The 25,075-nt window shown below is 49.8% G+C and overlaps 1 pseudogene; it reads right to left on the reverse strand.

The window, feature by feature from the left end:
- Positions 1–228: 228 nt before the first annotated feature.
- LOC140455543 (class I histocompatibility antigen, F10 alpha chain-like) overlaps positions 229–25,075 on the reverse strand; it is an 83,726-nt pseudogene continuing 58,879 nt past the window's right edge.

Below are 25,075 nucleotides of genomic sequence, written 5' to 3' on the forward strand. Positions count from 1 at the left end.
ACGATAGAGTTGAAACAAAATTCTGAGGATCACGTGAATCTTATCGTGTACACTGGGAAATCACAAGGTGTGGATCACATGATCTGATAGAGATCAGTGTCGATTGCTCTACAGTTAGTTAGATTGTGTTACCTGGGATCAGACAGTCGGATCGGCAGTCGTACAGCATTCCCAGTTGGAAAGGACGACCCAAAGTTGCCTGCTTTATCACCACTGTTTCTCTGTGACTCATGGTGTCACACGATCCAATCCAGTGTCACCGGTAATTGAAGATTGCAGCTCAATACCTGTCATACAAAGTCATATAAACTCAAATCAGAGCATAGACTTTTACAAACCAGGAACAACAGGCAATGTGGTCAGTGCCCTGACATGTTGGAGAAAATTGAGTGGGATTGCAAATCACCATAAGAAATAAATTGTGCAAGATGCTGCTCCTGAGAGAATATGAAAGATGTTGATGCCATCGATGGGCTATGCCATATCCACCTTCACATTGATGATGTCCTCCATATGTTCATCCAAGATGAAAGACTAGAAAAAAATTGTGGCTGTAAGAGCTGTTCCCTTTTTGAGGTATTTTCTGTGTCAGAGCTGATTTTCTCAAATTCGAAGAGCTGTAATTACTGTTTTATAAGCTGCTGCATTGTTTTGGAACTCTGGGACAAAAAAAAGATCAAAACAATGGCACTTTAAAAAAAGGAGGAAGGCAGCCAAAGGTAGTGACCACATGGGAAGTTATTCAGACAGAGAAGGAAACCTACATGACTGACTGACACGGCAGTGAATCTGCACAGCTACTGCCTCAGCTCTTTGATTTCAAGATTTTTCTGGACACCAGAGTTTGTCAAAAAAAAAATGAACAAACAGTGATATTCACAGCTAACTTTGGAGAAACCTGTATGGCAGAGCTCACAGGAGGGAAGCAGCTCAGAGACTTTTTAAAGTGTCACCTTACTGTCTATTTTGTAAAGCTACAACAATAAGTAGAGTGGGTTCTTCTTTGATTCTATGTTTGATTGAGAATTGTCTCTTGATTAAACTTTAAAAATATAAAACATAGGTATGAAGTCAGCATGGATTAATGTTTTTATTTCGAGCAGGAGGACTGTGCTATTTTCTGGCTCTGTGGATTGTTAAGGAGCAGCGCTGGCCTTCAGTCAAATGATGTGCTTTTCCTGTCAGATGTGAGAGATAAGGGAGAGTTTCCATGTTACTGATAACGATGTCTGCAGGAAGTCTGTTTGGTTGTGAACCCTATCAAATTGCATGGATCGGTTGGAGCAGCAGTGAGAGGCAATGAGGAATGTACAGGAGCCGGGGGAGGAGTAAGTGGGGGGGGGGGGTGATGGATGGCACTGAGAGGCAATGAGGAATGTACAGGAGCCGGGAGTGGTGGGGGGGGGTGGGGGGGGGTGGGGTGGTGTGTGAATGATGGCAGTGAGAGGTAATGAGGAATGTACAGGATCCAGGGGGGTGTGATGGACGGCAGTCAGAGGAAGGGAGGAAAAGCTGCACACAGTCAGCTCCAGGAAAGGTAGGAGAGGGAGCGAGGGAGTGCAGGAGTCTCCTGTGGTTAACCCCTTCTCAAACAAGTACACTGTTTTGGAAAATGGAGGGGGGCAATGGAATGTAACATGAACAACCATGGGGTAAAAACAATGACTGCAGGTGCTGGAAACCAGATTCTGGATTAGTGGTGCTGGAAGAGCACAGCAGTTCAGGCAGCATCCAAGTAGCTTCGAAATCGATGTTTCGGGCAAAAGCCCTTCATCAGGAATAAAGGCAGTGAGCCTGAAGCGTGGAGAGATAAGCTAGAGGAGGGTGGGGGTGGGGAGAGAGTAGCATAGAGTACAATGGGTGAATGAGGGAAGGGATGAAGGTGATAGGTCAAGAAGGAGAGGGTGGAGTGGATAGGTGGAAAAGGAGATAGACAAGGCCGGACAAGTCATGGGGACAGTTACTGAGCTGGAAGTTTAGAACTAGGGTGAGGTGGGGGAAGGGGAAATGAGGAAACTGTTGAAGTCCACATTGATGCCCTGGGGTTGAAGTGTTCCGAGGCGGAAGATGAGGCGTTCTTCCTCCAGGCGTCTGGTGGTGAGGGAGCGGCGGTGAAGGAGGCCCAGGACCTCCATGTCCTCGGCAGAGTGGGAGGGGGAGTTGAAATGTTGGGCCACGGGGCGGAGTGGTTGATTGGTGCGGGTGTCCCGGAGATGTTCCCTAAAGCGCTCTGCTAGGAGGCGCCCAGTCTCCCCAATGTAGAGGAGACCACATCGGGAGCAACGGATACAATAATGTTCCTGACCGAAACTGATTCTAATGTAAAAAGGGGTACGTCAGATTCCAAGCAATCGATTGTGATCGGGGACTCTCTAGTCAGACGCACAGGTAGACTTTTCTGCAGCCAACAACAAGAAATCAGAATGGTGCCTTGCCCCCCTGCTACTAGTATCAAGAATACCTGGGAAAGAGTGCAGAATATTCTCAAAGGGGAGATGGACCAGCAGGAGGTTGTTGTACATATTAGAACTAACAACATAGGAAGAGAAAAGGATGAGATTCTGAGGAGAGAATCTAGGAAGTTAGGCCAGAATTTTTGAAAAAAGGTTCTTGAGGATTGTCATATCTGCATGACTTTCAGTGCCATGAACTGGTGACAATAGGAATAAGGGATAGAGCAGATGGATGGGTGGTTAAGGAACAAGTGCAAGGGAGAAAGGTTCACATTTTTCTGGGGTAGAAGTGACCTGTACAAGAAGGACAGATTGCACCTGAATTGGAAGGGAACTAATATACTGTCAGGGAGATTTGCTCGAGCTGCTCAGGAGGATTTAAACTAGTAAGGTCAGGGGGTGCAACCCAAGGAGATAGTGAGGAAAGAGATCCAATCTGAGACTGGTGCCGTTGGGAAGAGGAGCAAGTCAGGGCAGGTAGGAAAACAGCAGAGGTAGGACTGATAAATGAAACTGCATTTGTTTCAATGCAAGAGGCCTAACAGGGAAAGCAGACGAACTCAGGGCATGGCTGGGAACATGGGATTGGAATACAGCAACGACAGAGATGTGGCTCAGGGATGAGCAGGACTGACAGCTTTATGTTCCAGGGTATTAGTGCTATAGGATGGATAGAAGGGGAGGGGGCTGCAAGAGAGGAGAAAGAGTGGTGTTTTTGATAAGGGACAACATTATGGCTACACTTACAGAGGATATTCCTAGGAATACATCAGGAAAGTTATTTGGGTGGAACTGAGAAATAAGAAAGGGATGACCATTTGATTAGGATTGTACTATGGACCCCCCTCCCCCTCAATAGTCAGCAGGAAATTGCGAAATAAATTAATAAGGAGATCTCAGTTAGCTGTAAGAATAGTAGGGTGGTTATGGTAGGGGATTTTAACTTTCCAAGCGTAGACTGGGACTGCCATAGAGCTAAAGACTTGGATGAAGAGGAATTTATTAAGTGTGTTCAAGAAAATGTTTTGATTCAGTGTGTGGATGTACCTACCAGAGAAGATGACAAACCTGCCTTACTCTTGGGAAACAAGGCAGGGCAGGTGACTGAGGTGTCAGTGAGGGAACACTTTGGGGCTATTGATCATAATTCTATTAGTTTTAAAAGAGTGAAGGAAAAGGATAGATCAGATGTAATTGTCAAAGTTCGAAGGAAAGTCAATTTTGAAGGTGTTAGAAGTTGATTTAGACCAGATATTTGCAGGTAAAGAGACAAATGGAAAATGGGAAACATTTAAAAATGAGATAACGAGAGTCCAGGGACAGTATATTCCTGTTCAGGTAAAAGACAACATCTTGAAAAATATCCATATTACAGTAGAGGAGGTGTTGGATGGTTTAAGATACATAAACATAGATAAATCTCTGAGAACTGATCAGGTATACCCTAGAACTCTGTGGGAAGTTAAGGAAGTGATTGCTGGGCCACTTGCTGAGGTATTTTTATCATCAATAGTCACAGGTGAGGTGCCGGAAGACTGAAGGTTGGCTGATATGATACGAACTGTTTTAAAAAGGTGTAAGGAACAACCAGGGAATGAAAGACCAGTGAGCCTGATGTCGGTGGTGCGCAAGTTGTTGGAGGGAATCCTGAGGGACAGAATTTACATGTATTTGGAAAGGCAAGTTCTGTTTAGGGATAGCCATCCTTTATGCGTGGGAAAACAGGTCTCACTAACTTGATTGAATTTTTTGAAGAAGTAACAAAGGGGATTGATGAGGGCAGAGCAGTGGATGTGATCCATATGGACTTCAGTCAGGCATTTGACAAGGTTTCCTATGGGAGACTGGTTAGCAAGGTTAGATCTCATGGGATATAGGGAGATCCAGCCATTTGGATACAAAACTGGCTTGAAGGTAGAAGACAGAGGGTGGTGCTGGAGGGTTGCTTTTCAGACTGGAGGCATGTGACCAGTGGAATGCCACAAGGATTGGTGCTGGCTCCACTGCTTTTCGCCATTTATCTCAGTAATCTGGATGTGAACATAGGAGGTATAGTTAGTAAGTTTGCAGATTTCACCAAAATTGGAGGTATGCTGGTCAGGGAAGAAGGTTACCTCAGATTACAACAGAATCTTGATCGGATGGGCCAATGGGCTGAGGAGTGGCAGATGGAGTTGAATTTAGATAAATGTGAGGTCCTGCATTTTGGAAAAGCAAATCAGGGCAGGACCCAATGGTAAGGTCCTGAGGAATGTTACTGAATAAAGAGACCTTGATTCATAGCTCCTTGAGAGTGGGGTTACAGGTAGTTAGGACAGGAAAGAAGGTATTTGGTATGCTTTCCTTTATTGCTCAGTGCAATGGCCTAGTGGTGTTATTACTGGATTTTTAATCCAGAGACCGCGAGTCAGCACGGTGGCTCAGTGTTTAGCACTGCTGCCTCACAGCACTAGGGATCCGGGTTTGATTCTGGCCTCGGGTGACTGTCTGTATGGAGTTTGCACATTCTCCCCGTGTCTGCGTGGGTTTACTGTGGGTGCTCCAGTTTCCTCCCACAGTCGAAAAGATATACAGTGTGCAATTCTGGACTCCAGGCTAAAAGAAGAATGTTGTGAAACTTGAAAGATTAACAAAGATGTTGGCAATGCTTGAATGTTTGAGCTATGGGGTGGCTGTTTTCCCTGGAGCGTCAGAGGCTGAGGGATTACCTTATAGGGGTTTGAGCTATAGAGTCAAAGAGTCATAGAGATGTACAGCACGGAAGCAGACCCTTCAGTCCAACCCATCTATGCCGACCAGTAATCCCAACCCAATCCAGTCCCACCTGCCAGCACCCGGGCCATATCCCTCCAAACCCTTCCTACTCATATACCCATCCAGATGCCTTTTAACTGTTGCAATTGTACCAGCCTCCACCACATCCTCTGGCAGCTCATTCCATACTCGTACCACCCTCTGCATGAAAAAGTTGCCCCTTTATATCTTTCCCCTCTCACCCTAAACCTTGGCCCTCTAGTTCTGGACTCCCCCCCAACCCAGTGAAAAGTCTTTGTTTATTTATCCTATCCATGCCCCTCATGATTTTGTAAACCTCTATAAGGTCACCCCTCAGCCTCCAGTGCTCCAGGGAAAAAAACCCTCGCCTAATCAACCTCTCCCAAGAGCTCAAATTCTCCACACAGGCAACATCCTTGTAAATCTTTTCTGAACCCTTTCAAGTTTCACAACTTCTTTCTGATAGGAAGAAGACCAGAGTTGCATGCAATATTCCAACATTAGCCTAACCAATGTCCTGTACAACCGCAACATGACCTCCCAACTCCTGTACTCAATACTCTGACCAATAAAGGAAAGCAAACCAAACGCCTTCTTCATTGTCCTGTCTGTTTCCATGCTGTACATCTCTATGACTCTATGATTATATAGCTCAAACCTGGGACTCCACTTTCAAGGAGCTATGGACCTGCACTCCAAGGTCTGTTTGTTCAGCAACACTCCCGAGGAGCTCACCATTATATAGTGTATAAGTCCTGCTAAGATTTGCTTTTCCAAAATGTAGCACCTCACATTTATCTAAATTAAACTCCATCTACCACTTCTCAATCCACTGTCCCATCTGATCAAGATCCCATTGCAATCTGAGGTAACCTTCTTCGCTGTCCACTACACCTCCAATTTTGGTGTCATCTGTAAACTTACTAACTGTACCTCTTATACTTGCATCCAAATCATTTATATAAATGATGAAAAGTAGAGGACCCAGTACCGATCCTTGTGGCACTCCACTGGTCCCAGGCCTCCAGTCTGAAAAACAACCCTCCATCACCACCCTCTGTCTTCTACCTTTGAGCCAGTTCTGTATCCAAACGGTTAGTTCTCCCTGTATTCCATGAGATCTAACCTTGCTCATCAGTCTCCCATGGGGAACCTTGTCAAATGCCTTACTGAAGTCCACATAGATCACGTCTACCGCTCTGCCCTCATCAATCCTCTTTGTTACTTATTCAGAAAACTCAATCAAGTTTGTGAGACATGATTTCCCATGCACAAAGCAATGTTGACTATCCCTAATCAGTCCTTGCCTTTCCAAATATATGTACATCCTGTCCCTCAGGATTCCCTCCAACAACTTGCCCACCACCGAAGTCAGGCTCACCAGTCTTTAGTTCCCTGGCTTGTCCTTACCACCTTTCTTAAACAGTGGCACCATGTTCGCCAACCTCCAGTCTTCCGGCACCTCACCTGTGACTATCGATGATAACAATATCTCAGTAAGAGGCCCGGCAATCACTTCCCTAGCTTCCCACAGAGTTCTAGGGGTACACCTGATCAGGTCGTGAGGTTTTATCCACTTTTTTGCATTTCAAGACATCCAGCACTTCCTCCTCTGTAATATGGACATTTTTCAAGATGTCACCATCTATTTCCCTACATTCTGTATCTTCCATGTCCTTTTTCACAGTAAATACTGATGCGAAATACTCGTTTAGTATCTTCCCCCATCTCCTGCGGCTCCACACAAAGGCCGCCCTGCTGACCTTTGAGGGACCCTATTCTCTCCTTAGTTACCCTTTGTCCTATAGGGAGGGGCTGTTTTCCCTGGAATATCAGAGGCTGAGGGGTGATCTTATAGAGGTTTGTAAAATCATGAGGGACATGGATAGGGTAAACAGACAAAGTCTTTTTCCCAGGGTGGGGAATCCAAAATTAGACAGCACAGGTGTAAGGTGAGAGGGGAAAGGTTTAAAAGGGATCAAAGGGGCAATTTCTTCACCCACAGGGTGGTGTATGTATGGAATGAGCTGCCAGAGGGAGTGGTAGAGGTGGGTGCAATTATGTTTAAAGGGCATCTGGATGCATATATGAAGAGCAACGGTTTAGAGTGATATTGGCCAAATGTTGGCAAATGGGACTAGATTTATCTCGTATATCTGGATGCCATGATCTATGCTGTACATCTCTATGATTCGGGGAATCTCTGTTGTGTGGCCCTGACAGATCTAGCAACTCAACCTGGGCTTCCATGAGGAGATGTAGCCATCAGCCGTCATTAAACTACATATGACCACAATCTGTGAGCTCCTGGCCCAGCCAATCCCCACTGGACTGGAGGAGTGACCCTAGTTTTAAAGAGATCTGCCAAGATCATTTACAAATAGGAGATGTCAGCCTGAGGAAGTAATGCTGCAAGAGAACTGATACGCTAAACAGCCTGAGACAGATTGAAGTGATCCCATAACCAACAGATCAAATCCAAACTCTGACCACATCCTGTTGGAAATGCTAGTGGACACTTAAACAGATAACAATAAAAGAAGATTCCCAAAGTCTTCAAACCCTGACTGGATAATAATCCACAGACTCTAGCGAATGCAGTGGGACTTGGGTTTGAATTTCAACAGTGCAAATGATAAAATTTAGATGTAATTCAGAAACCTGGAATTAATGGCTATGAACAAGGAACAAGATGAGGCCATTCGGCCTTTTGCACTTGCTCCATCTGAGGAACCATCCTTTTAACACCCACCCAGCCAAGTCCCCTCAAGAACCTATCTTTCAATTACATCACTCAACTCCATAGAATTCGGGGTCGAGAGTGTGGTGCTGAAAAAACACATCAGGTCAGGCAGCATCCAAGGAGCAGGAGAATGGACGTTTCGGGTAAGAGCCCTTCATCAGGAATGAGGCTGGGAGCCTCAGAGGGTGGAGAGATCAATGGGAGGGGGGTGGAGCTTGGGGAGAAGGTAACTGAGAGTGTAATAGGTGGATGGAGGTGGGCGTAATGGTGATAGGACAGAGAGGAGGGTGGAGGGGATAGGTGGGAAAGATGATGGGCAGGAAGGATGGTGCTGAGCTGGAAGGTTGGAACTGGGGTAAGGTGTGGCAAGGGGAAATGCGGAAATTGGTGAAGACCACATTGATGCTGTGAGGTTGGAGGGTCCCAAAGCGAAAGATGAGGCGCTCTTCCTCCAGGTGTCAGGTGGTTTGGGTGTGGCGATGGAGGAGGCCCAGGACTTGCATGTCCTCGGCGGAGTGGGAGGGGGAGTTGAAGTGTTCGGCCACGAGGTGGTGGGGTTGGTTGGTGCAGGTGTCCCCAAGATGTTCTCTAAAGTCCTCTGCAAGTAGTAGGCACCCTGTCTCCCCAGTGTAGAGGAGACCACATTGGGAGCAACAGATATAGTAAATGACATGTGTGGAAGTGCAGGTAAAGCTCTGATGGACGTGGAAGGCTCATTTGGGGCATTGGACGGAGGTGAGGGGGGAGATGTGGGTGCAGGTTTTGCAATCCTGGTGAAGGAGAGGGTGGGTTGGTCGGGGGCGTGTACCTGACAACAGAGTCCAAAGGGAATTGTCTTTACGAAAAGCGGGTAGGGGTGGGGATGGAAATATATCTCTGCGGTGGGGTGTGTTTGCAGGTGGCGGAAATGGCAGAGGATGATGTGATGTATACGGAGGATGATGTGATGTGTACAGGATGGAAGGTGAGGACCAGGGGGCTCTATCCTTGTTGCAGTTGGAGGGCAGAGGTACAGGAAGTGCCCCAGAGGGCATCATCAACCATGTGGGAGGGGAAATTGTGGTCATTGAAGAAGGAGGCCATCTGGTGTGTTCTGTGGTAGAACTGGTTCTCCTGGGAGCAGGAGGCGGAGGAATTGGGAATACAGGATAGCAATTTTACAGGAGGTAGGGTGGGAGGTGGTGTAGTCCAGGTAGAGGTGGGAGTCAGTGGGTTTGTAGAAGATGTTTGTGTTGAGTCAGTCACTGTTGATGGAGTTGGAGAGATCTAAGAAGAGGAGGGAGGTGTCTGAGATGGTCCTGGTGAACTTCAGGTCAGAGTGGAATGTGTTGGTGAAGTTGATGAACTGTTCAACCCCCTCATGGGAACACAAGGTGGCGCCAGTGCAACCATCAACGTAGCGGAGGCAACATTGGGAGCGGTGCCGGTGGAACTGTGGAAGATAGACTATTCCACCTAAACAACAAAGAGACCGGCACAGCTGGGGCGCATGTGGGTGCCCATGGCTACCCCTTTTCATCTGGAGGAAGTGGGAGGATTCAAAGGAGAAATTATTGAGGGTGAGGACGAGTTCAGCCAAACAAATGTGAGTGTCAGCGAAGCGGTACTGGTGGGGACGTTGGGAGAGGAAGAATGGAGGGTCTGGAGGCCCTGGTCATGACAGATGGAGGTGTATAGGGACCGGATGTCCATGGTGAAGATGAGGCATTGGGGGCCAGGGATACGAATGTCCTATAGGAGGCAGAGAGCATGGGTGGTGTCCCGAATGTTTCTGGACCGGCGGGATAGGACAATATCAAGGTTGGTGGAGGTTAGTTCGGTGGAACAGGAGCAGGCCGAGACGATGGGTCGGCCAGGGTCGTCAGGTTTGTTGATCTTGGGTAGGAGTCAGAACCACGAGGTGCAGGGTTCCCGAACCTTGAGGTTGTAAACTGTGAGTGAGAGGTCCTCTGAGGTGATGAGGTAGTGCATGGTCTGTCAGATGATGGTTTGGTGTTGGGAGGTGAGCTCATGGTCAAGGGGGCAGTAGGAGGAGATGTCTTTGAATTGGCGCCTGGCTTCAGCGGTGTAGAGGTCAGTGTGCCAAAACTACCACTGCACCCCCTTTATCCACTGGTTTGATGGTGAAGTTGAGGTTGGAACGGAGGGAGTGGAGGACTATGTGTTGCGAGGGTGAGAAGTTGGGGTGGGGGGGGGGGTGGAGGGGGTGGGGGGGGTTGACAGGTTAAGGTGATCAATGTCCCAGCGGCAGTTTGAAATAAAAAGATCAATGAGGTCTTCTCTACATCGGGGAGACAGGATGCCGACTTGCAGAGCCCTTCAGAGAACATCTCCGGGACACCCACACCAACCAAACCCACCACCCTGTGGCCGAACACTTCAACTCCCATTCCCACTCCGCCAAGGACATGCAAATCCTGGACCTCCGCCATCGCCACCCTCTAACCATCCGATGCCTGGAGGAAGAACACCTCATCTTCCACCTTGGGACCTTCCAACCACATGGCATCAATGTGGAGTTCACCCGTTTCCTCATTTCCTCTCCCCCACCTTATCCCAGTCCCAACCTTCCAGTTAAGCACTGCCCTCATGACCTGTCCTACCTGTCCATCTTCTTTCCTATCTATCCGCACCCCCCTCTCTGACCTATCACCATTACTGCTACCTCCATCTCCCTGTCACATTCTCAGCTATCTTACTCCCAGCCCCACCCCATCCCCTCCCATTGATCTCTCCACCCCTGAGGTTCCCAAGCCTCATTCCTGATGAAGGGCTCTTACCAAAACGTTGATTCTCCTGCTCCTTGGATGCTGCCTGACCTGCCGTGTTTTTCCAGCACCACACTCTCGACTTTGATCTCCAGCATCTGCAGTCCTCACTTTCTTCCAGAGGATACAGGCCTGGTCTATCGAGCCTTTCCTCATAAGGCAATGAGCTCACTCCAGATATTGGTCTGGAAAGCGTTCTCTGAGCTGCCTTCTATATTAACATTCATGACAAGTATGGTGATTAGCACTGAACACAGTCGTCTCGATACGGTCTTACCAATGCCCTGTATAACTGAAGCATAGCCTCCCTCCTCCCACACAATTAGCCATAACATTGTATCAGCGTAGTGATTGGAATTAGGTGGACCTCGTTGACAACAAGATCCTTGACTGGGATTGTTAACCTGGGCCAATCAGAAACCCTGGCTGACCAATTTCAACAAGCGACCGTGGAGGGGGTCATTAGGGTCGACTGCATGCCCCTCTTCCACGGTTACATTAGAGCCAGGATCTCCACCAACACCCTGGAGTTGTTCAGGGAGAGGTGGGCGCCGCAGGGAGTGGAGTGTATTATTTCCCCCTCCAACTCTATTTTGATTTAGTCCCTACCCTCCCCTTCACTGTTTTGATCACACAGCATTGCCCTGTGGTTTGAAGGGCAGTGCTTGTCACTGGCCACTCAGGTGTTTTTCATATCTTCCTGGTGGTGGAAATTGAATGAAGATTCGTACACTTTGTGTCTTTCACTGTGTCTCACACCTGCACACACACACCATGGGTGCTGGGGAAAAAATAAGCACTACCGCAGTTAGGCGGTAGAAAAAAAAAGAAAAAAAAAATCAACAGGCGACCGTGGAGGGGGTCATTAGGGTCGACTGCATGCCCCTCTTCCACGGTTACGTTAGAGCCAGGATCTCCACCAACACCCTGGAGTTGTTCAGGGAGAGGTGGGCGCCGCAGGGAGTGGGGTGCATTATTTCCCCCTCCAACTCTATTTTGGTTTAGTCCCTACCCTCCCCTTCACTGTTTTGATCACACAGCATTGCCCTTTGATGTGAAGGGCAGTGCTTGTCACTGACCACTCGGGTGCTTTCCCCCTTCTGGAGAAATTGGCTCAGTATAGGACTGTGACTCTGTGTGTGAACACGTACGAGGACTCTCCCTGTTGCTGCTTGGGGCCTGCCTCCCTGCTGCTGCCTGGGACTTGCCTTGGGGCCCCTCCCCAGGACCTCCACCACCGCTGCTGCTGCTGTTGTTGCCTGAGGAGAGGCCTGCCTCCACTGCTGCTGCTGCCCGAGGCCTACCTCCACCGTCGCTACCTGGGACTCGCTCTGGGGCCCCTCCCCAGGACCTCCACCACCACTGCTGCTGCTGTTGCCTGAGGCCCACCTCCACCGCTGCTGCCTTGGGCTCGGTTTTGGGGCTGCCTGGGACTTTTCTTGGGGACCCTCCCCAACAGGCCTGCCCCCCCCCCCCCCCCACTGCTGTGACTGGAGGAACTGCCTGGGACTTGCCGGAGGCCTGCCTTCCACCACTGCTGTTGCCTGAGGCCTGCCTCTACATCTGCTGCCTGGGACTCAATTTTGGGGCTGCCTGGGACTTGCCTTGGGGACCCTCCCCAACAGGTCCGCCCCACACCGCTGCGACCGAGGGCCTACCTGGGACTCGCCTGAGGCCTGCCTCCACTGCTGTTGTCACCTGAGGCAGGTCTTCACAGTCGCTGCTTGGGACTCTCCCAGCAACTTCCACCACTGCTGCTGCCGGAGGCCGAACCCAACAGCCGGCAGCAGAGGATGGCGAGCCCGAAGGTCGCGGGGCCCAGCCGCACCTACGCCGGGGTAGCCGCTGCCTTAGGCTCGGCTGTCCCAGCCCCGGCTGCAAACCACACCCCCTTCAGGCACCTCACTAAACGCCTGGGGGTCAAGGCCTATCCCCACCCGAACATGACCATCGAGGCCTGCAGCAAGGCCATGGCTAGTGTGGTCGGCCCACTGGCCATCGTCGCTGCGGCCCGAATGTACGGGAAGGCCGTATTTTTCCTAAAGACCGAGCAGGCGGTCCACCTGGCCGTGGAGAGGGGGCTCACTGTGGGCGGGACACATTTGCCCGTCGACCCTCTGGAGGTTACGGCCCAGAGGGTCGTGATCTCCAACGTCCCGCCCTTCATTGCCAGCGAGCTCCTTCTCCCCCACCTCACCACCTTGGTGGAAATCCGGTCAGCGATCCAACCGCTCCTGCTCGGTCTGAAGGACCCCGCCCTCCGGCACATCTACTCCTTCCGACGCCAGGTGTTTATTTGCCTGGCCCGGGAGGAGGTCACGGAGGACTCCTTTACCCTCCTCCACGAGGGCGCGGCCTACCGCGCCTTCTGGACGGCGGACGGCGTGCGGTGCCACCTGTGCCGCGAGGTGGGGCACATCAGAAAAAACTGCCCCACCCAGAAGGCCGCCCAGCCCTCGCCAACGGCTGACGGTGGTGCCGCCGCACCCACTCCCCCTCCCCCACAGTCAGCACCACAGGCCCCGGCACGGGAGCCTGAGCCGGAGGCTTCCGATCCTCCAGCCTCCGGCAGGGAGGGGGGTGAGCGTCCAGCTGGCCGGAAGGCACTCAGGAAGGCGCGACGCGTCAGGCCCGCCCACGGGGAGACCACCCTATCCCCTTCCCCGACACCCAGCCCACGACCTGCCCCGCCCCGGCACGACAATGCCCCTGCGGCCGTGCCAGCGTCGCCCCGGCATGGGAACCCTGACCCCCAAACCCCCGAACCCGTACCCGACCCTGACCCCACTGACCCCACATCTACCCCCCACCCCAATGGAGAAACCCCTGGGGCTGCGACGCCCACCCCAGGCACTGCAACACCTCGCCCGGGGGAGCCCGAGCCCGAGCCACACCCTGGCACTAACCTCGGGGGGACCACTGCTGCCCAACCTCCCGCAGCAACCATGTCTCCGGGCCCCGGAGAAGGAACTGGGCCCCTGCCCCGCCCGCCCTCCCTCACCTGATAAACTAGGGGCGGGGCAGGGCAGGGCAGGGCAGGGCAGGAAGTGACACAGCTGACCCTCCCCACCCTGGCCACGCCCCCTGTCTTCCCCCAGCCAATCATATTCCGGGAAGGCTGGGGGAGGGGCCTCAGGCCCCATGACCACCAAGGCGGGCGGGAAGGGGAAGGCCCATAAATCCCCCCCCCCGTCTCTCTGGGGAAGAGGTGCTGGCCCTTGGAGGGGAGAGACAGTCCTGCAGTGCGCTGGTGGTGCTGCCCCTCTCCAGAGGACGGGCCCACGGTACTCCCTAACGATCCTGCACCGTGGCCTGACCTGCCCAATAACAACGACGAGGGCCGCGGTGCGGGCGTCGACAAAGGACCCTTTACTAGGTCGCCGAGCGGCGGAGGGGAGGAAGGTGTTATCCTTGCTCCTCCCTGTGTCGCGGGGCGGGGTGAGCGGGGGCCGTGTCCTGACCCAATGTACAAGGGACTACACCCCCCCCCCCCCCCCCCCCCCCGCCGCCGCCACCACCACCTGTGATGAGGCTCCAGACTCTTTACAGAAACTCAGCACCCACGGACCAGTCAAACAGGGTTCATTCCTGATCACAACTGACCTTTTAGCACCTACACCAGCATCCCCCACAATGACGGCGTCAGGGCAACATTCTCAGTGCTCAACGCCAACAACTACCAATCTCCTAGCACCATCTTACAACTCATCTGCTTCATCCTTGACCACATTTTCACCTTCAACAGCCAGTTCTTCATCCAGGCACATGGAACAGCCATGGGGACCCAGTTTGCAGCCCAATATGCCAACATTTTCATGTACAGATTTGAGCAAGCCTTGTTCTCTATGCAGGACCTCCAACTAACACTATACACCAAGAACATTTCCTTCCTCTGGACCCATGGCGAGGAGTCACTGATAAAACTACACAGTGACATCAACACATTTCATCCCACCATCAATCTCACCATGGATTACTCATTAGCTTCTGTCTGTTTCTTGGACACATGCATCTCCATCAAGAATGAGTAGCTCATTCCTGATGAAGGGCTTCCACCCGAAACGTCAGCTTTCCTGCTCCTCGGATACTGCCTGACCTGCTGTGCTTTTCCAACAGGACTCTAATCTTGACTCTCAATTCCAGCATCTGCAGTCCTCACTTTCACCTCAGCACCTCACTCTACCGCAAACCCAGGGATAACCTCACGATGTTACACTTCTCCAGCTTCCACTTGAAACCTATTAAAATAGCCATCCCCTACGGACAAGCCCGACGCATATACAGGATCTGTTCAGATAAGGAGGAATGTGACAGTCACTTGGAATTACTCAAGGATACCCTCATAAGAACGGGGTGTGATGCTCAACTCATCAACTGCCAGTTCCAGCGAGGAAGCATATTGGCCTCTTCAGGAGACAGATATGAACTGCAACTGATAGGGTACCCTTTGTTGCCAGGTACTTCCTGGGAGCCGAAAAACGACGCTACATTCTTCACAGTCTGCAACATATTAGCAATGTGGTGAGCACCTCGCCAACACCTTCTCCACGCCTCCACTGCTCATAATTAAACAACCAGCAAACTTCAAACAGGTCATTGTACGCTGCAAACTGCCTGGTCTTCAGGACAGCACCACACAACTCTGACACAGCAGATGCTATAAGATGTATCAGAGTGTTGACACAGATACCACCATTACACATGGGGACACCTCCCACCATGTACGTGGCAGGTACTCATGTGACTCGCCAACACTGTCAATCTCATACACTGCAGGGAAGGATGGCCTGAGGCGTGCTACATTGGCGAGACCGAACAGAGACTGCAGAAATGGACGAATGGACACCACACATCAATCACGAGGCAGGAATGTTCCCTCCCAGTCGGAGAACACTTCAGCGGTCCGGGACAGATGACCTCGGACCTTCGGGTGACCATCCTCCAAGGCGGACTTCAGGACAGGCAACAATGCCAAGCAGAGACTGATGGCCAAGTTCAGACCACATGGGAATGGCCTCAAATGGGACCTTGGGTTCATGTCGCACTACAGGTGACCCTATCGCACGCACACGCACACGCACACATCTACAGACCCACACACCCATGCAGACCCCCTCTCATACACAAGCTCTCTCTCATACGCTCACACATACACCTCCCCCACAAACACCTTTTAACAGACTTATACCACATTACACTCACACACATACACACCTTCTCTCACAGACACTCAGACACCCCACACACATGCGCACACACTCACTTGGTTTCCCCTGCATACATGCACATACAAGTGTGTGGGGTGAATTTGTACTTGCGAATTACATTTTATTTTGCTCAAAAACTGCATAACTCCATGTAAAATTCTGTAAATCCCACTTTAGAAATAGAATCAGTCTGACCTAACATTAGGACACAGGCAGACTTTAACCATACAGCTTCATTGTATTATCTGATCTGAGATGGCACCTATTGTTAAAAACTATCTTGAGAATACTTTAAACTTTAAAAAAGTTCTGGGGTTTACATATGAATGAACTGAAACTAACATGATCATTCTAAAAGATGAAAGACACAAAGTAAATGTATTTACTATTACATTCCATGACGCTGCAATCCTGTTGCTACATATTCTGTGTCTTATGATTTTGCTTCACAACCACCTGATGAAGAAACAGTACGTTGAAAGCTTCCAGAGAAACCTATTCGACTGTAACCTGGTATTATGTGATTTTTTTTTTAACTCCATCTGTATCTCAGAATTCTGCATCATCTCATCATTTAGATATATGCTTCTTTTTTATTCTTTCTGTCAAACTGCACAATCTCACACCTTTCCATTTGCCAAACCATTGACCGTTCACTTAAGGAACATACAAAAGGATGTAGATAAGTTATGACATCTTCACAACTCATTTTCCTCACTATATTTGTCATGTCAGCAAACTTAGTGACCATACCTTTGACCCTCGGTCCATATCATTTATTTCAATTGGAAAGAGTTCAGGCCCCATTGGCACATCACTAATGACATTATGCCAAGCTGAAAAAGACTGACTTATTTCTACTCTCTGCTTCCTGTTAGCCAGCCAAACTACAATCCATGTTACCCACGACATCAGAAGATTTTATATTCTGCTCTAACCTTTGATGTGATGTTTTATTAATTGCCTCTGGAAATGTAAATACATCTACTTGTTCCTGTATTTCTCCAGCATAAGTTACTTCACCAGGTAGCTCCAATAAAGAAGCTAAATATGATTTCCTTTTGAAAGAAATATTTTGCACTGCCTGATTATCTCAAAGTACCCTGTTGCACCACCTTTAATCATAACTTTTAACATTGTCCCTGTGACAGATGTTAAGCTCAGTGTCAGTTGCTCAGTTATCTGATTTCTGGCTCCCTCCCTTATTGTGTAAAGGAGTTGTGCTTGCCACTTTATAATTTAAAGGAACTTACCCTAAATCTAATGAGATTTGGGAAATTAAATCTGATGTGTCAGCTATCGCTCGATTTAATTCCTTTGACTGGATTAGTGGTGCTGGAACAGCACAGCAGTTCAGGCAGCATCCAACAAGCAGCGAAATCGACGTTTCGGGCAAAAGCCCTTCATCAGGAATAAAGGCAGCGAGCCTGAAGCATGGAGAGATAAGCTAGAGGAGGGTGGGGGTGGGGAAAGAGTAGCACAGAGTACAATGGGTGATGGGGAAGGAGATGAAGGTGATAGGTCAAGGAGGAGAGGGTGGAGTGGATAGGTGGAAAAGAAGATAGGCAGGTCGGACAAGCGTCTTCCTCCAGGGGTCTGGTGGTGAGGGAGTGGCGGTGAAGGAGGCCCAGGACCTCCATGTCCTCGGCAGAGTGGGAGGGGGAGTTGAAATGTTGGGCCACGGGGCGGTTTGGTTGATTGGTGCGGGTGTCTCGGAGATGTTCCCTAAAGCTCTCTGCTAGGAGGCGCCCAGTCTCCCCACTGTAGAGGAGACCACATCGGGAGCAACGGATACAATAAATGATATTGGTGGATGTGCAGGTGAAACTTTGATGGATGTGGAAGGCTCCTTTAGGGCCTTGGATAGAGGTGAGGGAGGAGGTGTGGGCACAGGTTTTACAGTTCCTGCGGTGGCAGGGGAAAGTGCCAGAATGGGAGGGTGGGCCGTAGGGGGGTGTGGACCTGACCAGGTAGTCACGGAGGGAACGGTCTTTGCGGAAGGCGGAAAGGGGTGGGGAGGGAAATATATCCCTGGTGGTGGGGTCTTTTTGGAGGTGGCGGAAATGTCGGTGGATGATTTGGTTGATGTGAAGGTTTGTAGGGTGGAAGGTGAGCACCAGGGGCGTTCTGTCCTTGTTACGGTTGGAGGGGTGGGGTCTGAGGGCGGAGGTGCGGGATGTGGATGAGATGCGTTGGAGGGCATCTTTAACCACGTGGGAAGGGAAATTGCGGTCTCTAAAGAAGGAGGCCATCTGGTGTGTCCTATGGTGGAACTGGTCCTCCTGGGAGCAGATACGGCGGAGGCGGAGAAATTGGGAATACGGGATGGCATTTTTGCAAGAGATAGGGTGGGAAGAGGTGTAATCCAGGTAGCTATGGGAGTCAGTGGGTTTGTAAAAAATGTCAGTGTCAAGTCGGTCGTCACTAATAGAGATGGAGAGGTCCAGGAAGGGGAGCGAGGTGTCAGAGATAGTCCAGGTAAATTTAAGGTCAGGGTGGAATGTGTTGGTGAAGTTGATGAATTGATCAACCTCCTCGCGGGAGCACGAGGTGGCGCCAATGCAGTCATCAATGTAGCGGAGGAAGAGGTGGGGATTGGTGCCGGTGTAATTACGGAAGATCAACTGTTCTACATAGCCAACAAAGAGACAGGCATAGCTGGGGCCCATACGTGTGCCCATGGCTACGCCTTTGGTTCCTTAGAGACCTGGAATGAAATTCATCAGGACCTGGGACTTGTCAGTTCACAGTTCCAACAATTTATTTGACTTTTGTTTGTCATTTGTACAAATGATTTGGATGAGAAGAGAGGAGTCATGATGAGTAAGTTTGGAGATGACACCAAAATGAATGATATAATGGACCATGAATGGGCAGCACGGTGGCACAGTGGTTAGCCCTGCTGCCTCACAGTGCCAGAGATCCGGGTTCAATTCCCGCCTCAGGCGACTAACTGTGTGGAGTGCAGGTCAGGTGAATTGGCCTGAAGTGTTAGGTACGGGGTAGATGTAGGGGTATGGGTGGGTTGAGCTTCGGCGGGGCGGTGTGGACTTGTTGGGCCTGTTTCCACACTGTAAGTAATCTTAAAAAAAAATGAAGAAGGTCATCTAAGATTACAAAGAGATCTTGATCAATTGGGTCTGTGGATAAAGTTGGATAAATTTTACACCTAAGCATTCTCTCCAATCGCTTCCCAATCACCGATGAGAGACACACCGTTCTATAGTTCCCTTGATTATCTCCATTTCCCTTCTTGAACAGAGGAACAACATTAGCTGCTCAACGAAGAACTTGGTCAAGGCTTTAGCAATCTCCTCTCTTGTCTCTCTCAATAACCTGGGGTAGATACCATTAGGTGGTGGTGACTTATCCACCTTAATGCTCTTTGAGAGACCCAACACCACTTCTTTGTTGATCTCAAAATGCTCTCGCATGTTAGCATGCTCCACACAAATCTCAATATCTTCATATTCTTCTCCTGGGCGAATATTGACACAAAGTACTCATTTAGGATCTCACCCACGTCCTCTGCCTGCAAGCACAAGTTCCCTCCTTTATCCTTGAGTGGTCCTACCTTCTTGCTAGTTGTCCCTCTGTTTTTAATGTGCCTCCAGAATGCCTTGGGACTCTCTTTTACCCTACTTGCCAAGATCATTTCATGGACCCTTCTTGCTCTCCTAATTCACTGCTTTTCTGTTTTTTTTATATATTCATCATGGGCCCTGTCTGATAATAGCTTCCTAAATCCTACATATGCTTCTTTTTACCTTTTGATTAAATTCCCAAACTCCATCGTTATCCAAGGGTCCCTTACCTTGTCTCCTTATCGTTCTTCCTTTTAGAAACGAAGGGCTTATGTCCGAAATGTCGACCGTCCTGCTGCTAGGATGCTGCTTGACCTGCTGTGCTTTTCCAGCACCACATTTCTTGACTCTGACTCCCCAGTATTCACAGTCCGCACTTTCTCCTCCTTACAGAAACATGCTGGTTCTGAACTCTCCCCAGCAGGTCTTTAAACAACTCCCGAATGCCAAATATGGACCTGTCTGATAACACCTCCTCCCAATTTACACTCTCTAGCCCCTGCCCAATATGGCTGTAATTTGCCTTCCCCAATTTCGTGCCTTGCCTTAAGGTCCTGAATTTACCCTTATTCATAGCTACCTTAAAACAAAAGAAGTTGTGATCACTATTTCCCAAATGGTGTCCAACTGAAAAGGGTCAATCTCCTGGCCAGGCACTTTGGGCAATGTAAGGTTAGGTATGGCCCCTCCTCTGATTGGTGCTTTTCAACATTACCCAGGGCTCTGGCATTACTTGTATAAGGTAAAAACAATGACTGCAGATGCTGAAAACCAAATACTGGATTAGTGGTGCTGGAAGAGCACAGCAGTTCAGGCAGCATCCAACGAGCAGCGAAATCAACGTTTCGGGCAAAAGCCCTTCATCAGGAATAAAGGCAGTGAGCCTGAAGCATGGAGAGATAAGCTAGAGGAGGGTGGGGGTGGGGAGAGAGTAGCATAGAGTACAATGGGTGATGGGGGAGGAGATGAAGGTGATAGGTCAAGGAGGAGAGGGTGGAGTGGATAGGTGGAAAAGAAGATAGGCAGGTCGGACAAGTCAAGGAGACAGTAACTGAGCTGGAAGTTTGAAACTAAGATGAGGTGGGGGAAGGGGAAATGAGGAAGCTGTTGAAGTCCACATTGATGCCCTGGGGTTGAAGTGTTCCGAGGCGGAAGATGAGGCGTTCTTCCTCCAGGCGTCTGGTGGTGAGGGAGTGGCGGTGAAGGAGGCCCAGGACCTCCATGTCCTCGGCAGAGTGGGAGGGGGAGTTGAAATGTTGGGCCACGGGGTGGTTTGGTTGATTGGTGCGGGTGTCTCGGAGATGTTCCCTAAAGCGCTCTGCTAGGAGGCGCCCAGTCTCCCCAGTGTAGAGGAGACCACATCGGGAGCAACGGATACAATAAATGATATTGGTGGATGTGCAGGTGAAACTTTGATGGATGTGGAAGGCTCCTTTGGGGCCTTGGATAGAGGTGAGGGAGGAGGTGTGGGCACAGGTTTTACAGTTCCTACGGTGGCAGGGGAAAGTGCCAGAATGGGAGGGTGGGTCGTATGGGGGTGTGGACCTGAACAGGTAGTCACGGAGGGAACGGTCTTTGCGGAAGGCAGAAAGGGGTGGGGAGGGAAATATATCCCTGGTGGTGGGGTCTTTTTGGAGGTGGCGGAAACGTCGGTGGATGATTTGGTTGATGCGAAGGTTTGTAGGGTGGAAGGTGAGCACCAGGGGCGTTCTGTCCTTGTTATAAGTCCAGTCCTTGTTTGTTTTGCCAAAATGCACGACCTCACATTTATCCAACTTTATCCACAGACTATTGTCCCAATTGATCAAGATCTCTTTGTAATCTTAGATGACCTTCTTCATGGTCCATTATATCATTTGTTTTGGTGTCATCTCCAAACTTACTCTTCATGACTCCTCTCTTCTCATCCAAATCATTTATACAAATGACAAACAAAAGTCAATTAAATTGTTGGAACTGTGAGCTGACAAATCCCAGGTCCTGATGAATTTCATTCTATGGTCTCAAAAGAATTAACTTGTGCGATAGTGGACACATTAAATTTAATTTCCCAAATCTCATTAGATTTAGGGTAGGTTCCTTTAAATTATCAAATGGCAAACACAACTCCTTTACACAATAAGGGAGGGAGCCAGAAATCAGAAAACCGAACAACTGACACTGAGCTTAACATCTGTCACAGGGACAATGTTTAAAATTAATATTTAAAGGTGGTACAACAGGGTACTTTAGAAACATTCGAGGTAATCAGACACAGCAAATATAGTTTTGTCAAAAGGAAATCATGTTTGATGACTTTATCGGCATAACCTGGTGAAGTAACTTATGATCGAGGCAGTTAATAAAGCATCACATCGAAGGTTAGAGCAGAATATAAAATCTTATGATGTCAGGGGTAACATAATGACACATATTGCAGATTGGCTGGCTCTGACATTAGTTGGGTTGGTGCAGGTGATGGTGAACTGGTGGCACAGTGACGGCAGTGTTGATGGTACCATCATTGATGGTAACGTGCTGGCTCAAGACTGACCGTCTTTCCTTTTTACCTTAATTCGTAAATTATTCAAAATAGTACATTATCATGGTGACAAATGAAAGTTTTATGCTGTATTTTATTGTATTCTGTGACAGTAAAATCAAATAAACAGAAATCCTGACACAACGCCCACACTGAGGAATTCCCCGGGAAGGTTGAATTGCAATGGGCTGATTTACTCGGTAACTTCAATCTGATCATGTGGCTGATCTTATCTGATATCTGAGGCCACAGTCTGATTTGCCATGATCGTGTCCAATAACAGAACAGCATCAGAGGCTGAATGGCCTCCTACTTCAGCTCCTTCTCTCCTAATCTGGACACAAGTAATAGACCGGATCATTGGGTCAGCAAAACCTTGCCAGGAAGCGGTGCCACAGCCCTGAATGTCTGGTCCCTCCACAATCCCTGCCATTAAACACGAGCCCACAGCGACTGATCAGGACAACGTTCAAGATACACACTGGAACTTCCTGAAAGTGGGAATACACTGACTGTGTGGTAACTGCCCAGGAGACTGAATATTGGAGGGTCATTACCCACCATCTGGAACCTTCGATAAAGGTCTCTGACTCTCCAGGAGATGTGGGGATTCGAGAGGGTTCAGACTGATTTACCTTGACAGTGAGCCAGGAAAGGACAGAGGGAGTTAAACCAGCTCCAACTGCGGACTAGATACAAAACTGACCATCACCATTTTTTTTAATTTCAAAAATATTCACAAAGCATTTTGATAATCTGTACAGTTGGTTTTGCCACACTTATGGAAACATTCCATTTCTTTGCACACAGAGATCAGAATTTATCATTTTTATAAACAGATCTGTACGTTTAACAATCATATACCCATATATTTAGCTGAGGCGTCAGCAGAGCCCAAGTGACTGCGTGGGCCCCCTGTTCTTCTTTAGGTGGGCAGATCTTACACGGTGGTCTTTCCCCACCGCGCCTTGGCGGCAGCTGCCCCAAGCTTCAGCACGTCCCTCAACACGTAGTCTTGGACCTTGGAATGTGCCAGTCTGCAACACTCGGTCGGGGTCAACTCCTTCAGCTGGAAGATCAACAGGTTTCGGACCGCCCAGAGAGCGTCCTTCACCGAGTTGATGATCCTCCAGGCACAGTTGGTGTTTGCCTCGGTGTGAGTCCCGGGGAACAGACCGTAGAGCACGGAATCCCACGTCACGGCGCTGCTCGGGACGAACCTCGACAAACACCACTGCATTCCTCTCCAGACTTCTTCTGCATAGGCACATTCCAGAAGGAGGTGTGTGACAGTCTCGTCCCCCCCGCAGCCACTTCGAGGGCAGCGTGCGGTGCGGCAGAGAGTCCGGGCGTGCATAAAGGATCTCACAGGCAGAGCCCTTCTCACCACCAGCCAAGCCATGTCTTGGTACTTGTTGGAAAGTTCTGGCGATGAGGAATTCTGCCAAATGGCTTTGACAGTCTGCTCAGGGAACCGCTCGATAGGATCCGCCCTCTCCTTTTCCCAAAGGGTCTCAAGGACGCTACATGCTGACCACTTCCTGATGGACTTGTGGTCAAAGGTGTTTTTCTTCATAAACTTCTCCACGAAGGACAGGTGATACGGAACGGTCCAACTACTCGGAGCGTTCCGCGGCAGCGAGGCCAGGCCCATCCTTCGCAACACCGGGGACAGGTAGAACCTCAGTACATAGTGACACTTGGTGTTTGCGTACCGGGGATCCACACACAGCTTGATGCAGCCACACACAAAGGTGGCCATCAGGGTGAGTGTGGCATTGGGTGTATTTTTTCTCCCGTTGCCCAGATCTTTGTCCAGCGAGCCCTTCGAACCGGTCCATCTTTGACCTCCATATAAACTGGAAGATGCCCGGTGACTGCAGCGGCATAGGTTCTGGGGATAGGCCAGACCTATGCCACGTATAACAGCAATAACAGTGCCTCACACCTGATGACCAGGTTTTTTCCCACGATGGAGAGCGACCGTAGCTTCCATCTGCCCAGTTTCTGCCTCACTTTGCTGATACGCTCCTCCCAAGATTTGGTGCATGCCTCAGCCCCCCAAACCAAATATCCAACACCTTCACGTGGTCAGTCCTGACGGTGAAGGGGATCGAGGATTGGTCGGCCCAGTTCCCGAAGAGCATGGCCTCGCTCTTGCCTCGGTTTACCTTGGCCCCCGAGGCCCGTTCGAACTGGTCGCAGATGCACACGAGTCTGTGCACGGACAGCGGATCCGAGCAGAAAACAGCGACGTCATCCATGTACAGGGAGGCCTTAACCTGCAGGCCCCCACTGCCAGGAATACTCACCCCTCTCAGGCTCGCATCCTTCCTGATGGAATCGGCAAATGGCTCTATGCAGCACACAAACAAGGTGGGTGAGAGAGGGCAGCCCTGCCTGACTCCAGATCTGACTGGGAAGCTCTCTGATTCCCACCCATTGGTTGAGACTGCACTGACAATGCTGGTGTAGAGCAGTCTGATCCAATTGCAGATTCCCTCCCCAAAGCCCATTTTGGAGAGGACCTCTCTCATATTCCTGTGTGATATCCTGTCAAAGGCTTTCTCCTGGTCCAGGCTGATCAGGCAGGTGTCCACCCCCCTGTCCTGCACGTTGGCGATCGTATCCCTGAGGAGTGCGAGACTCTCAGCGATCTTCCTGCCCGGTACAGCACAGGTTTGGTCAGGGTGGATCACCGACCCCAGATCAGACCTGACCCGGTTGGCGATTACCTTTGACAGAATTTTGTAATCCGCATTCAACAGTGAGATTGTTCTCCAATTTTTGAGTTCCTCCCTCTCCCCCTTCCGCTTGTAGATGAGGGTGATGATGCCTTTCCTCATGGATTCACTCATGGTACCTGCCTGAAGCATACTGACATACACCTCCAGCAGGTCCTGGCCAATCAAGTCCCACAGAGCGGAATAGAGCTCGACCGGTTAGCCGTCGCTTCTGGGAGTTTTATTCTTTCCGAAGGACTCGAGGGCCTTGGTCAGCTCGTCCAGAGATAGCGGCTGGTCC

Source organism: Chiloscyllium punctatum, chromosome 30 (assembly GCF_047496795.1).
Source record: "Chiloscyllium punctatum isolate Juve2018m chromosome 30, sChiPun1.3, whole genome shotgun sequence".
In the NCBI taxonomy this organism is placed as follows: Eukaryota; Metazoa; Chordata; class Chondrichthyes; order Orectolobiformes; family Hemiscylliidae; genus Chiloscyllium; species Chiloscyllium punctatum.